This window comes from Musca vetustissima, unplaced genomic scaffold (assembly GCF_032173495.1).
Source record: "Musca vetustissima isolate MV318-11 ecotype Yass unplaced genomic scaffold, APGP_CSIRO_Mvet_v1 utg21219, whole genome shotgun sequence".
Lineage (NCBI taxonomy): Eukaryota > Metazoa > Arthropoda > Insecta > Diptera > Muscidae > Musca > Musca vetustissima.
In genome coordinates, this window is record NW_026882362.1 from 257,043 (window position 1) to 272,648 (window position 15,606).

The 15,606-nt window shown below is 31.3% G+C and overlaps 1 protein-coding gene across 1 annotated transcript in view; it reads left to right on the plus strand.

Annotated features, from left to right (window-relative positions):
* LOC133328719 (mucin-2-like) overlaps positions 1 to 15,606 on the plus strand; it is a 94,919-nt gene that overhangs the window by 21,473 nt on the left and 57,840 nt on the right. The window lies entirely within an intron of this gene.

The following is a 15,606-nucleotide window of genomic DNA, read 5'->3' on the forward strand; positions in this document are numbered from 1 at the left end:
GAGAAATTTGGCCGAGTAAAAATGGTAAAAAGGAATGCCTACTTCTGATTGGCTGTTATATTGATTTTGAGGTATTGCCATATAATTTTGGCATATTTACTAGCTTTTGTACTCTGAGAGCAATTTTGAAAATTAAAAAAGTACTGGAACAGACCAAATATAACATCTTCTAGACTATGTTATTTCCTGTTAGCTGATAAATATTCGAAATATTAAATTATATATTTTTGTATATGTATATAAACAATTAAATAATCAATATTTCGAAATCAATTAAAGCAGCTTTCGAATGTGGAATTAGTTGCGATATGTCCATTTATAAATATATATACGAGGTCTGATTAAAAATAACTCCTTATCCCTGTTGTCACACATGTATTTTGATATGTTTGGCCGATTTAAAAGTTCGGCATATTTTTGGCCCCAACTACTATATTTACCTGTTATACCAAATAGTCGTTTTTAGAAGTGATTGAAAAAACGCTCAGATAAGTGTATTATATCTGCGGGGATTACTTAAAATGTTATATAAAGGTTTTTTAATCAGATTTATCAATTATAGGGCGGCAAATATGTAAAGAATAAATTCATATACGTATTCGATTTGTTTTCGTATTGTAATAAAGTTTGTGAAACATATTTGATTCGGCTGTTAAAAATCATCATAATTTATAAATACGATATTATCTTTATCAACATTTTAAATATTGGTACCTCTAATTGCTTATCATAAGAGAGCTATGTTATACTTATATAAAGATCATTAAACTTTCGAGAAGGGTAAGTAACATGAATATACGAAAATATGCAGAATAACTAATTAATTTAAACACTAGATTTATTGATGTTGACGTGAGCCAACTGGAATCATGCCAAAAAACTAAGTCCCGCTGGTAAATGCCTGCCTGGCAATGAAAGGAGTTTAGCGATTTAATCCAAACTTTGCATATCGTAATATATCTTCCAAAAATAAATAAAATATGAAGGTAGAGAACATCAGACGACTCTTACTGGCACCTCATCACTATGGGCCAGTAATCCATTTTTTTTTTTTTTTTGACAAAAAGTCCATATATTTAATCTGATGATAAAATTAGAAGTCACACCTTCAAACCAATTGGATGTCATTTGTTATTTTGGGTTCACATTGTATAGTACCCACCTTATTTTGGTATTTTGTGCGCGTTTTTCAACGAAATTGCCTGTAATATTGTATTTTTAATTCTCAATTTATTAATTTTTCTAACTGTAAAATTATCGTTCAATATTGACTTAGTTTTCGGGCTAGGCTCTTTATAAACTCAATCCACATTATTCGGTATTTTTGGGATTTACCCTGTTGTTACTTTTTTCTGCAGAATCGTAATTAACATCACCGAAATCTTTGCATGTGATATTTATTTATTTCAGAAACAAACTGCTCTAATTATGGCCAAAAAATAGAATCTCTGGCATATAGTGCAAACTTTACACAACCTAATATTTTTTACCAAAACTAAATAATGTTTAAAAATGGGCACATTTTCAAATGGTAAAATTTTGAAAATCTCCGATTTTTTGAACATTCCTTGAATTTAAAAATCGAATTTTGTCGCTCCACTCCTTTTAATACCTTCCCAAAAATGGTCAACATTTTTCAAAATTTCAATATATTCCCTCCGGAATTTCCGCAAAATTGTTTCAACACCTCGATTATTTCTCTATTTTTAAGACTAAATCTCGTAACGCATCTTATATTTTTATGTTGCCTAGGCCTTGTAGGTCCAATACATTTCATTTTCACCTTTAAAACCATTCTATGGAACCGTAAAAATAGGTATATTACATTCGATAATGCGAAATTATACTTGAAATTTTATGTTTAAACCTTTCAAGTGCAATTTGAATTGTTTTATTTGAAATTTTATTTATTTCATTTGAAATTCAAATTATTTCATTCGTAATTCAAATAATTTCATTAGAAGTTCAAATAATTTAATTTGAAGCTCTATTTATACTTCATTAAAAACTCAAATAATTTCATTCGAAATTCAAATTTTTCGATTTAAAATTTAAACTATGTCATTATCAATTCAATGTATCGCATTCGAAATTTGAAGCATTTGGGTTTGTTATACCTCTTTATAGGTTTTAAATTACAAATGTAAACATTCGAATTACAAATACACATTCGACGGATGTTATTCAAACAGTTAAAGATTATATTTGTTATTCGAGGATTCCAATTCGATGATTTAATTTGTTATTAAAAACAAGCCAATTGTATTTCCAATTGATATTTTTTTCGAATAACTTTATTTTATTATGCTTTTAATTGCAAATCAAACAATTTGAAATGTTTCAAATTACAAATAAAATTTGTTAAACATTCCAATTAAAAAAAAATCTAAATCAAATCCATATTCTCAAATTACAATTAAAATTATTTGAATGACATCTGAAACAACAATTTGAATTTCGAATAAAATGTATCGAATGCCAAATGGATTAATTAAAATACAATTGAATTGTTTATAAGTTCAATGGTAATTCTCGTATTATAATTAAAATATTTCAAATTATGTCCATATGAAATGTAACATAGATTTCATTTATATTATTTCTAAATTCAAATCTAAAGGCTCTAAAGCTTACGATCCGAGTCTTACTCGGTCTACGTCTGCCACCTTATCATTTTGCTTGAAAGCATTAGGGCTTGTACAACACCATCAGCTGATACTCATTAGTTTACTTAGATTAGAGATATTTTTACCACTTTCGTATTAAAATGGCATTAAAATAATCGTATTAATTTCTTTCTTAGATTTATTATTTAGTTGTGGTTTCGTTGTATATTATTCACTGAACCAGGCCAATGAACTTTCAAAATTGAAGTTTTTTCTTTTCATTTTCAAATATTTTTATTCTTCTAAATCATTTTAATTTGATAATGGCAAATTTTATTACACCTTCAGGAATACAACTTTAAAATAAATGCATTAATAATGAGAGTCGATTACAGACACATTCTCCCAACATTTTAATGTAAAAGTTGTATTTTTTCAAAATCTCGGAGTAAAAAGCATGCAGTAAAAACGTTTTCCTTAGAAAATATTTCACATTCATTATAATTTCATTGAAGTATAAATGAATATACAATTATGATAATTTATATACCCAATTCTACTCCCTGTCATTATGTTCATACTACAAACTTTCAACAACATTACTCGAAATGACATTTTCAACATTTTCGTTTAGGGAATACCCCCCCGAACAATGCAATCCACCAGTGCACAGCACATAATGAGCAATAATGATGTGGCTGTTGTTGTTGTTGCTGTTGACGACGACATTATTAATAATAATTCTAATGTTGATAATGAACGTTTTATAATGAAATAAGCTTTGTCATCATTGCCGCACACAACATTGCCGCATATTATCGGGGACTCAGAATGTCTTTCTGTCTCTCTGGGCCGTTTGTTTCATACAAAACACACACAGAGGATACCCGGGGCAAGAAAGTCTTTGGACGGGCAAGGAGGTGCACTAAAGTTAAATCCTAAGTGAAATGCAATTGTGTTATGACATTATAAACCAAAGATGGTAATCAAAATGTGCATTCTCCAGGAATAACAATGAACTTTGTACTTTGGCTGGGAGCTGTAAGGATATTACTGCTATTATTATTCTCATGACATTCTCTATGCGATGACATACTTAAAGGTAATCTCTCCGTTACTCTACGAAATAATGATTGCTGTAAAGTTTAGTTTTGTGGTTGAATTATTCTCTTTAGCAACTGCTGTATGTATGGAGTATGATATCCTGTAATAATGCTGCTGCAGCCAAGGCAAATATCATCTTTAAATAGACACCTGAAGAATGATTGGTGTGTCATATTTATTCTAGCTGGGGACTCTTGTAAAATGTCATTGTGTCATAGCATATTAATGCGGAGAAATTTTTCCATAACTAAATGAAAAGATTAACCGAAAATGTATGTTGCAGACAGTGTACTTTGTACAATTGACTTGTGTCACACATATTCTGAATAAATTTCATGTTTCTGTTGTAAGAGGGAGGTGCCTACAATTATAGAAGTGAAATTTTTGCAAACAATAAACTGCATTATAATTCAGTGTAAACAAGGCAATAATTTTTTCATGGCAATTCAATATCAGCTTTCTTTTTATAAAGATATTATTCATAAAAAAGATCCAAAGGTTTTTATCGTATAGACGAACATGCTTTATATGTTCGTATTAGAAACACCGGAGTGTCTTTTCATGAAAAATCAAAGGTATTATTTTTTTCATAAAAGATCTTCTTATAGAAGCACCGATGGCATATTTTTCACATTGATATTTAGAGGTTATATTTTCCTAAAAAATCTAATACAAAATTTTGGTTTTTAAAAGATATTTATTCTCTTAATATACTACCAAGCCTTCCTTTTATAAAACACCAGGGAAACTTCCCATAAATGACAAGGCGGTCTTATTATTGAAGTCAGTGGCGATTTTTACATAGAAAATCATAACTTATTCTCATATACCAAGATGTCTTCTCAAAGAAGGCTATGCGTTCTTGGCATAAAAGACCAGAAAGTTATTCCTTTCACAAAATATCTAATTGTATTATTTCCCTAGAAGATCTAGGAAGATCGCCTCATAGTGGACCTAAAGGTATTTCTTTTAAAAATCTTTTGTTATTTTTTTTTCTCATAGAATGGCAAATTATCTTCTTCATGTGGTTCCTCTTCTTGGCATAAAAGACCAGAATGTTTTTCCTTTCACAAAATATCTAATTGTATTATTTCCCTAGAAGATCTAGGAAGATCACCTCATAGTGGACCTAAAGGTATTCCTTTTAAAAATCTTATGTTATTTTTTCTCATTATATTTTCCTAAGAAAAACAAATACACAAAGTCTGGTAAACAAACAATAACTCCTACTCCTCTCCTCCTCTCATAAAATTTTAGGTGGTCTTTCTTTTATAGAACTCAAAAAGAAATTTTCATAGCAAAGCAGATAGACTTATTATCGAAGGCCTGATCATTTTATCATTGAAACCCATAAGTTAAACTTCTCATAGACCCAAAGGAGAAATATGAGTTCTCATAAAAAGCCAGAAATTTTCTTTTCATAGAAGTCCTGATAGCAGAGGACCTTAAGGTCTTTCATAAAAATCTAGGTTGTCTTTTTCTCATATGAGAACAAATAACCATCTCTTTATAAGAGCCCAGAAGGTGTCCTTTTTATGGAACTGAGGAACATCCTAATTTTTCATAGATGTTCAAAAATTCTTAAAAATTATTGTATGGTTCAATAAAATACCTTAAAAACTTATTTCTATAGCAGACTTGAATGTCATTTTTCCATAAAAGGCCACAAGGACTTATTTTTAAAGAAGATCAGAAAAAAATTCTGGTTTTCTCATAGAAAACCATAAGTTATTTCTCCATATGGATCTAAAGGTATCCCTTTAGAAAAAAATATTATCTGATCATGATCCTAAAAGGTCTTCTACTAGGAAATGATCCTTTCTAACTCTTCCTCTTCTAACAGAAGACCAGGATGCCTTCTCAAAGAGAAACAAGAGGACTTATCTTACAAAGATAGGATGCTTTTTACTTACATAGAATACCTAACCGTTTGTTTCTATAGCAGGCACGGACAGAGTGTATAAATTTCGAATTTGTCTTTGTGAGTGTCAATGGTTTTTCAGTTGGTTCAGTTGAATGTGTGTGAGAGAATAGTGATATTTACTCTCGCGAGAGTGCACGCGTGCGGTGGTTCACCCGAAACTGTTCTATAGTCCAGGAGAACTTCTCCTAGACGTTCAGGATGTTTTTTTACTTATAGAAGACTTGAAAAGTCTTTAAACCATACTAAAGCTGAAAGTCCTCTTCTTTATAGATGACCTAAAGGAATTATCCTGCTTATAATAGCTAGCCGTTTTTCTGAGAAGAGCTGTGTCGTAGAAGAGCTGAAGGTTGTATTCATGACAAGAAGGTCTGTATAGACACCAGTGATATTATATGTATCAATTTTCAATTGACCTTCTTTTTCTCCTTCATAGAATAGCTGAAGGTATCCGCCTTCTTCACACAAGAACTAAAATCCTTCTTTATAGTAGACCTTAAGATCTATTTCATTGAGGAGCTGAATGTCTTCTTTGTCTTTATAGAAGAGCTGAAGGTCTTCTTTGTCTTCATAAAGGAGCTGAAGGTCTTCTTCATCTTCATAGAAGAACTGAAGGTATTCTTCGTTTTCATAGAAGAGGAGCTGAAGGTATTTTTTGTGTTTATAGAAGAGCTGAAGATCTTCTTCGTCTTCATAGAGGGGCTGAATCATTTCTTCGCCTTAATAGAAGAGGAGAGAAGGTTCTTTGTCTTCATAGTAGTGCTGACGGTCTTCTTCGTCTTCATAGAAGAGCTGAAGGTCTTCTTCGTCTTATAGAAGAGCTGAGGAACTTATTCGTCTTCATAGAAGAGCTGACGGTCTTCTTCGTCTTCATAGAAGCTACAAACTATAAAATACACATTAATCTTGCAAGAAGAAAAAGTAAAAGGTAGATGACCTTGACTACCTTTTCATAAAAAAACTTCTTCTTCAATTTTTTTTTTCAATTTCAATTTTTATTAATCCAAAATTAACAAATTATCTAGTGTAAGATATGTACATTACAAGGTTTGAGATATATCAAAAAGATTTACAACAAATAGTATGCTCTAAATTGTATGTTTTCATTAATATATGATTTGATCGTTTTAAGGCAAAAAGGATTGTAAAAACCTTATATGAATTTTTAAAATTTAAAGGGTCATGGTTTAAAAATATAAGTTCACAATTTAATTATTTTTAAAGAAAAATAATTAACTATTGATCTATATTTTTGCATGGTGATTAAGAGAATCTAAAAGATTTTGGAAATAGTTTTCATTAATTCTGTTTATAAAATCGATTATGAGTTCGTAACCAGTATCTTCATGTAGTATTGTCGTTGGGTAGCGCCAAGGTTTGTTGAATATCATCTTCAAGCATTTATTCTGGATGATTTGCAGTCGTTTGAGATGCGTTTTTGCTGCTCCATGCCATACTGGTGAGGCGAATGACATTATGGGTCTGATGACACATTTATATAATAGGTTTTTATTTTTGAGAGAAAGATAGGAGCGCTTGTTCAAAAAGGGCCATAATGCTCGGAATGCAGTGATAGCTTTTCTGCACGAGTTTTCGATGTGTGAACGGAATGTGAGTTTTTTGTCCAAAGTAACGCCGAGATATTTCACTTCATTTACTATTTGAAGTGAGATGTTTTGGAAAGATAAATTTCTACAAGGAGCTCTTTTGGGTGATTTATTCCAAGGAAGTATTATACTTCTTCTTCAAGTTTAATGTGTATTTTATAGGTTGTAGACACTTTATTCTAGATCTCCTATGTATAGCGGAAGAGCATTCACCCTTTATACAAAAGCCCTAGTGGGAGGACTTCAATATTTAGAAGAACACAAGAGGTCTACATGATTTTAAAAAACTTCGTTTATCATTCATCTATGGAAACCTTACGAAGAGTAAATTTATTGAATACCTTTATGAGGTTGTCTACTGCTATTCAATGAAGTCCTTTCAGTCCTCATGAGGTCTTCTATTCACAAAAGACACTTCGTGATGAGAGAAAGCCCCCATAAGACCCTTCGTGAGACAGTATTTTGTTTGGTGCCATCTGACGTTTCCATTGGCAATTTTGACTTTTTTATCATTAAAGTGCTCCGTACGATTTGAAGTACCATCATATGTTGTGTTAAAAATGAACTGATAAATTTATTTTGCAAAAAAGAACATACAGAACATTGATTCCCTGCGTGAACTGATAACGTAAGGCGACATCCTTGGGAATTTTTTCCACAAGCATACATTTAATACTGCAGGAACTCGGAAATAAAAAGCCAAACAAGGTTAGTGCCGATTGGTACAAATATATTTTGAAAATAATATGATCGCCGTGTTTCAGAAGACTTTTATAATAATGTCACTATGCGTATTTGTCCGAAACGAAGCAGCAATCGACCGCGGAATCGAGACCGAACCGAAAAAATGTTAGTGGAAGAAACACTTCGGGAAAACTGGTAATGTTGTCTATAGAGATACCACAGATTTCCGATCTATAAAAATACTTCATATCTTTGGTCTATACAGAGACCAGAGTTGGCCTTGTTGCCTCTTGTCTAGTTTACACCTTTGTTTTTGTCTCCCAAAAGAAACTCCAATTTATAAAAAATTCTTTAAATTACTTTTATCCGGAAAGATTTTCATTTTTTTCTTTCAAAGAGAAAATCTTAAAATTGTATTTATGTTCTTAATTCTGTTCTTTAATATCCGTTTTTTATTGGCTTCATTATAATTCATACAGAAAGAAAAAAAACAACAAGGAATCATTCAAATATGAATAAATTTAAAAAAGAAATAAACACACACACAAGTTTATTTTCAACACACACTCCAACATACACAATATCTTCGTTTTATGATGTTGTCCTTATGTCCTTTCTTCTTTTATGTGTTACTGTTGCTGCTCCGTTTTTTTTCTGTTTTATGTCCGTCCTGTGTTTCTGTATGTGTGTGTGTGTGAAGAAATATTTATTCGTTCGTTCGTTATAGTCAAAATGTAAACGTTGATTTTATTAGATTGTTTATTATCTTTTCATTTGTTTATATATGTAGATTTTGTTGTTGTTGTATTTGTAACTGTTTTCATATGTGTATTTGAGTGTGTCTTTCTCTATGTGTGTGCCTGTCCATGTATTTGTGTAGGTTTTAAATATTATTATGTTAGAGATTATGTTATTATGTTATTTTTGCTATGTCTCTTTATTTTGTTGTTGTACATTTGTTTTTGTTGTTGCCTTTTTTTACTGTGTTCATACTTCTGTTCTTCGAAGCTTATATTTGTTTATTGTCGATTTTTTTGTTATTGTCCCTAATATTATACAATATTTATCATATTGTACATATAAAGTAAAGTATTTCTGATTTGTGTTCTTGTTGTTGTTCCTGGCACATTAGCATACAGTGTAAAGTGTAATGTATCCGGTAACGTTGAGGTTAAGGTACATACACAGGAATACATTTTTAATTAGGAAAAATTACTTTCCCTTGGAAGGGAAATTATTTTTTATTGAGAATAAGTTCGAGCCGATTTTCATATGCTACAGAGAAAACACAGATTTGTGTTTAATAATTCGTTTTTTAGAAGACAAAAAATACAGACAATACTGAACGGTTTTGCCATGACCCATATACGGGTCCAGACCTACATTTTTTACGTACGATGAGTGTGCTCCTCGTCATGTAGATCATAAAAAATTCAAAATGTTGGAATTCAGCGACAGTTTTTATACCCTAGACAACTATGTTGTCAGGGTATTATAGCTTTGTGCAGCCCCAAGAGTTTGTAACGCCGCGAAATATTGGTCCTAGACCCACCTTTAAGTATACCAATCGTCATATCTCGACTAGCTGAGTCGATCTAGACATGTGTGTCCGTCCGTCCGTCCGTCTGTCCATTATAATTTGTAAACACGATACAGGCCACAGTTATGGACCAAATTTTGCATGTAGGATGGGTTGTGGCCAATGAAGACCCCTATTGTTTTTGGGAAAGATCGGTTAATATTTAGGGGATGAAATGGACCAAATACTAAATTTTTTAGGTTTTTCTGGTCGCTCCAGAGGCCGCAGTTATGCTCCGAACATCGTGAAATTTTGCATGGTGAAGGGGATCGGGCCAAAGAATAAGCATGCCTGTTTTCATAAAGATCGGTCAATATTTAGCGGGTCAAATGGACCCTGAATTTTGTGTGAAAAATGACAAAATTTGTAATTTATAGCGTATATATTTACCCCTGAAGGGCATAGACCCGAAAAGTTGATATTAATCAAAAGGAATTAATCGAAAGGAATCTGTACAATAGCTGTACTGAATACTCGTAATATTCGGAAAATATGTCAGTGTGAGGAAGAGGTGCTGTTTACCTCTAATCGGGCAAGAGGATGCAAATATCACGAAATATTGCCCAGACTCGGAATAAATATCCGCAGAAAATTTGAGTTCCGTGGTAGTTGTGTAGGGTATCGTATGGTCGGCCTCGTCCGACTATACTGCTCCGCTCACTGGTTTTATATGTTTTATTATTCTGTTTTGTATCAATGTCTTTATATTTAATACTTTTAAATCCTTACCTATTTCAATTCTCCACAGTGTACCTCCCTTTACAATATATCCATTTTTTCTTTCACAAAAAACCAAAAAAAGTATTAACTGCGTGGTATTGTCATTTTATTACAACCAATGTATACATTTGAATCTCGACTACGTCTACGCCTTCCCAGGAGAATATGTAGGCATCGGATATGTTTGTGTATGTGTGTTTACTTCTGTTGCTCCTTTTTTATGGATTTTAAAACGTTCTTCCTCCTGTATTTTTTTTTTGCTACTTTGCCACACAACAATTTACATGCACACATTTACACTCATGTAAAAATGGTGTGATGGCTATATTAGTGGGATTTTGTTTATGTTTGTGTGTGTATAGGTGTGTATGATATAAAATAACACATGAATATAGTTGTATTACTCCTTGTAATCTTCATGTGCTTGTTTTCTTTTTTGCTTTCATTTTAACACCATTTAATGGTAGTCTCAATTTCGTTATGCTCCACCTCCTACATACACACACACACTCCGCATTGACAATTTACTTGAAATTGAATTAATTTATATTGTAAAAAATAAAGCTACAATAGAAAAACACAACAACAACAACAAACAGGATCATTTAATGCCATTTATACAGTATGGTTATATGGATTTTTATAGTCGTTGTTTTTGATATTGTTGTAATTTAGTTATATTGTTATATTAGAGTGTGTTTGTTTTTGTTTAAAGTGAAATAAGGGAGTATATGGGATTATTAAGAATATTTTTTTTCTAAGTGTGGCAATTTAAATAAATCGTCTCATGAGACTAGAAATATGAGAAGTGTGATTCTTATCCCCAAAACTGATATTATTACCTTAATTTATAAAATTAAAAAATAGGAAACAGAATATGGTAATAATGAGACATAAATCCCAGAGATGTCGGAAAGTAAGATCCTTTGGATATGTATGATATGTCGATTACTGATTCTAATTTAAATCCAAATGCATTTAAAAAAATGTTGTTGTGTATTAAAATTTTAACAATTCCTGCGAAAATTGTTGTCAAACAGCGACAGAGCATCTCGTTTTCAAAAATTATTTGCTTTTTATTTAATTCCAATCTACACCTTTGGAATGCCTCTTTAAAAGTTGAAGTAAAAATTTCAAATCTGGGATATATTGTGTTTCAAATTTTGTGTTTCAAATTTTAAAGACATAGAAAATGTTCATACATCCGCCATTTTAATAATGCTTACTGGAAGTTAATATGTAATACTAGTTCATACCAGAAACAGATATAAACTCTTTCCAATACTAGTGGAATTTTTGGTTTCGAATGCTCCAGTGAAAGGAAATTATGCCCGACGTCGAAAAGAATAACTTTTTATTATTAAAAAAAAAACAACAACAACAAAAATGAAATTATTTCATGTCAAAAATATCAGTCCTGGTATAATTCTCGTTGTTGCATTATTTTCAAATCCTAGTTGATTAATTTTCAATGTAGGACCATGTTTAGACATTACCCCGATATAAAATTCAGATGTTTAAGGGGTGGTACTAGAATGTTTCATTCGATATTTAGTAATCATTTCTGGTTTCGGAAGAAAAAAGGCTACTGATAGTTTTTTTTTAGAGAGCGCAGCTTCCAAATCTTACATTCTGAAATTGGTATTTGAATTTGATGACAAAAAACCCCCGGCTTAAAATATTCAATGTAGGTTTTTTTTTGCAGGAAAGGTCCATGTTTTGACATAGTCCCAGTATGCACGACTTGACCAATTTTAAACTATATTAACCCTTTATGGCCCGTTGCCTTCTTTCGGAAAAATTAATGTCCAATATCAAGAAAATCAAATGCAATATCGACGAAAAAATCTATATTAATTGTACATCAGGTTCTTTTTTACAAGAATCAAAAATAATTTGGACGGAGTTGTAACACATTTCGTACATTTTGAAAACGAAGCTATTTAAGAAACTTCATCACTTTTGATATGTGTCCTCCATAATCAGATCTTAACGTGTGTAATGCAAAAAATATATATCTACTCGCTGAGTTTTAAATATAAGCATTAAAACATTTTGTTGCCTATGGCCAAAATTGGGCCATAAAGGGTTAATATAGACATAGTCTGTCATTTCTTTGGCATTTTGTGTTCGAAGAACATTCTGGACATTTTGAGTATTTTGAAGGTCCTTCCTTCATCCTCGAATTAAGGTGGCTACAATTTAACATTTCAGAAATACATTCTGTTAGAAAATCTTTACTGGTGGTTGGTCCATGTAATGTCATATCCGTGTTGAAAAGTCTTCTTCATTTTTATTCATATTTGGAGAGTCCTAAAATCGGTTTCCAATCGTTTGTCTCTCCGGTCTGAGGTATGTACAATTTTTTTCATAACCTACATGAAAGGGTCTCGGATAGTATTCGAAAGGCCTTAGTCTGATTTTCATTAGAGTCAAGCGCAAAGGTCGACTTTTAGATTTTCCGATTCTTGCCTCTGGCCAAAAAGTCGATTTTAAGACTTTTCGATTTTGGCCTTTGACTAAAAAGTCGACTGTTTGATCTTTCGATTTTGTCAAACCTGTTCGAATTTCGATTTTCGACTTTTACTGACTGTTGCAATTTGAGTTTTGTAATAATTAACTGAGTATTTATGAAGAAAATCGAAAGTCGATTTTGAAAAATCGACTTTGTGATTTCTTCAAAGATCAAAAGTCGACTTTAAGACTTTTCAATACAAAAAGTCGATTAATCGATTAGTCGAAAGTCGATTTACTTATCCCTAATTTTCATTCTACTTGTCAGTTACTTGAAATATGGGGCTCTCAGACGATGGAAGGGCTTTTAATGTGCAGTTGTCAATATAGATTTATATTTTTTCAAAGTCCCACCCTATCCAATTCGAAGATTAAATAATGGAAAGTGTATGGAACTGCATATCTTTTAAATTAGCACCACGTTTTCCATCATGTTGGCTGATATAACCTGACGGAATTTAATATTTTTTTAAATAAAAACTCTGGCAAGGAGAAGTTCCCGACTGTTTACGACATAGACTGTACGATACACTCCACTCCGCCCTGTAAAATCGAAGTAGAAAATTTTCGACGTAGAAAAATTTTGTCAGCAGAGAAACATTTCATTCCACTTCGTAGTAATTGGATTCCTCAGAAAAGTTCATAGAAAAATTTTAAAATTTAGAAAATTACTGGCAACGAATTGTCCACAATTCTCAAAGCAAGCTGCTGGAGTTTGCAGTTTGCGGGACCTACAATAAAGGGTTGAAAGGTTTAAAAGCGTAGTCTCCCAATTTTTCCCAGAAAGGCGTTTCCACACTCGAAATACTCATATCATGTTTTCTGCTAGTATAATAAAATGGTAACTAGGAATTCCAGCTGGGTTCAACACAATTGCAATTTTCCGTCACCAAACATTTTCTAAATATTTTTGCTTTCAAAAATTTCCATTATCAATTTTGAAATTTATTTTTTTTTAATAATTTTATTATGAAGAGAAAGTACGGGAACAATACTATACGTTAGAATTATTTTCATATGTTTTTTGTTGTTAAGCGTAGTGCATACTTTTAGGCGCTACAAATTGTTTCTCAAACATCCAGTAATGTGGAACTGTCCTATCAATATTCAATTTGCCAGCACTTCTTTAAGTTAACCCTGTTTTTTTTTAATACTGTTCCTCCTGGACCAACACACAGAATTAACACTAGAACGCCGAAGGCAGTCATTTTGACCGCTTTCCAATTTCAAGTACAAAAGCAACTGTGCTTTTAATGACACTTTTTTTTAAATATGGTGACTTTTTGTACCTCATAGAATTACGTTTATTATAAAAAATTCACCAAATTTTAAAAAAAGTGTCATTAAATGCACAGTTGCTTTTGTACTTGAAATTGGAAAGGGGTAAAAATGACCGCCTTCGGCGTTCTAGTGTTAATAAAATATATTATTAGCCAAAATGTTGAAAGGATTGCCACTTAGTTTCGACATATTTACTAGTTTGCGGGAACAAAGTAATTATGTGAATAAAGCACAGCATTATCCACTGTAAATAACTGTTATATTTAGTTAAAGTTAGTTAGAAATAAAAATAATGCTGTAATATTTGTAAAAAATATCAAAAATATCTGCAGTATCCTGCATTGCTTTTCGATTTTTTATTTCCATTTCCATAGTTCATTAGTACACGGTCAATGAACTGGTAGATTTATTGAACGCCTGTATAAGAAGGAAATAAATGAACGAGATCAAAACTGAAAGGCTGTACCAAAAGGAACTAAATGAACGAAAGAATCAGTCGTAGTACCGATAGTTCCTTTTGCCCAATAGTTCCCTTGAACTAGTTCGTTCAAAAGGAACTAGATGGACGAAAGATCTGAACATACTACCATTTGTTCCATTTTCGAAATAGTTCATTTAAAATTGTTAGCTCAAAAGGAACTAGATAAATTAAATAACCAGTCCTAGCACCGATCTTTCCTTTTGCGGAATAGTTTTATTGAACTAGTTCATGCCGGAAATACCTCTCTCTATTAATTATGAATTGGGCCGTTTTTATTGTTGAATGGTATGATGTGGTAGAACATAATACGGACATGATTTTCCGTGCAAAAAAGTATAATTATAAATAGATAAATAACTAAATAAAATTAATTTATGAAATTTGTGTAAATTGTTTAGTACTTGGTAATGGTTTAAAGTAATGTAAATAAATAATAAGACCTTTAAGAACATTTGTTATTTTTTTTTTTATTTGAATAGTTTTGCAATCTATATTTAATTTTATTACATTTTTTTAAATGTAACTATTTAATTAACCGACATATACAATACAAAATTATTTTTAGTGATTTTTTCAATTTATAGTTAGTTGGCATTAAATTTTATATTTTTTGAATAAAATTTATTTTGATTTCATTTAAATCATTTTTACGTTATATTTTCGTTTAAATATTTTATTTTTCGGTGAAGGTTGTTTTTTTTCAATTTTTATTATTGCAAATTGTTAAATTTTTGTTAATGGCTTTCCTTTAAAGTAGAAGCCCCTCTATTTCGTTTGTTTGTGGGTTGCTGGGTTGGTTGTTGCTGTACTTAAATGTTTTGGGTCATAAATCAAAAAATAATTTTTTTCTGAGCAGATGGTTTTTCGAAAAACTTCATCATCATTTTCCGCACATACATTGGGTTTTTTTGTAAACTTTGTAATATTACTTTTTTGGGTTTTTTTTTTTAATTATTCATTTGTGTCTCTGTGTAGATAAATAAGTTGATAACATATATGTATGTGTGTATTGTATGCTCACTCTTACATAAAAAAGGAAAAACGCTTTTAAATTATTAAAACAAAATATTATATTTTTTGCTGTTGGTTGGTTTCCTTGCTCTCTCTCT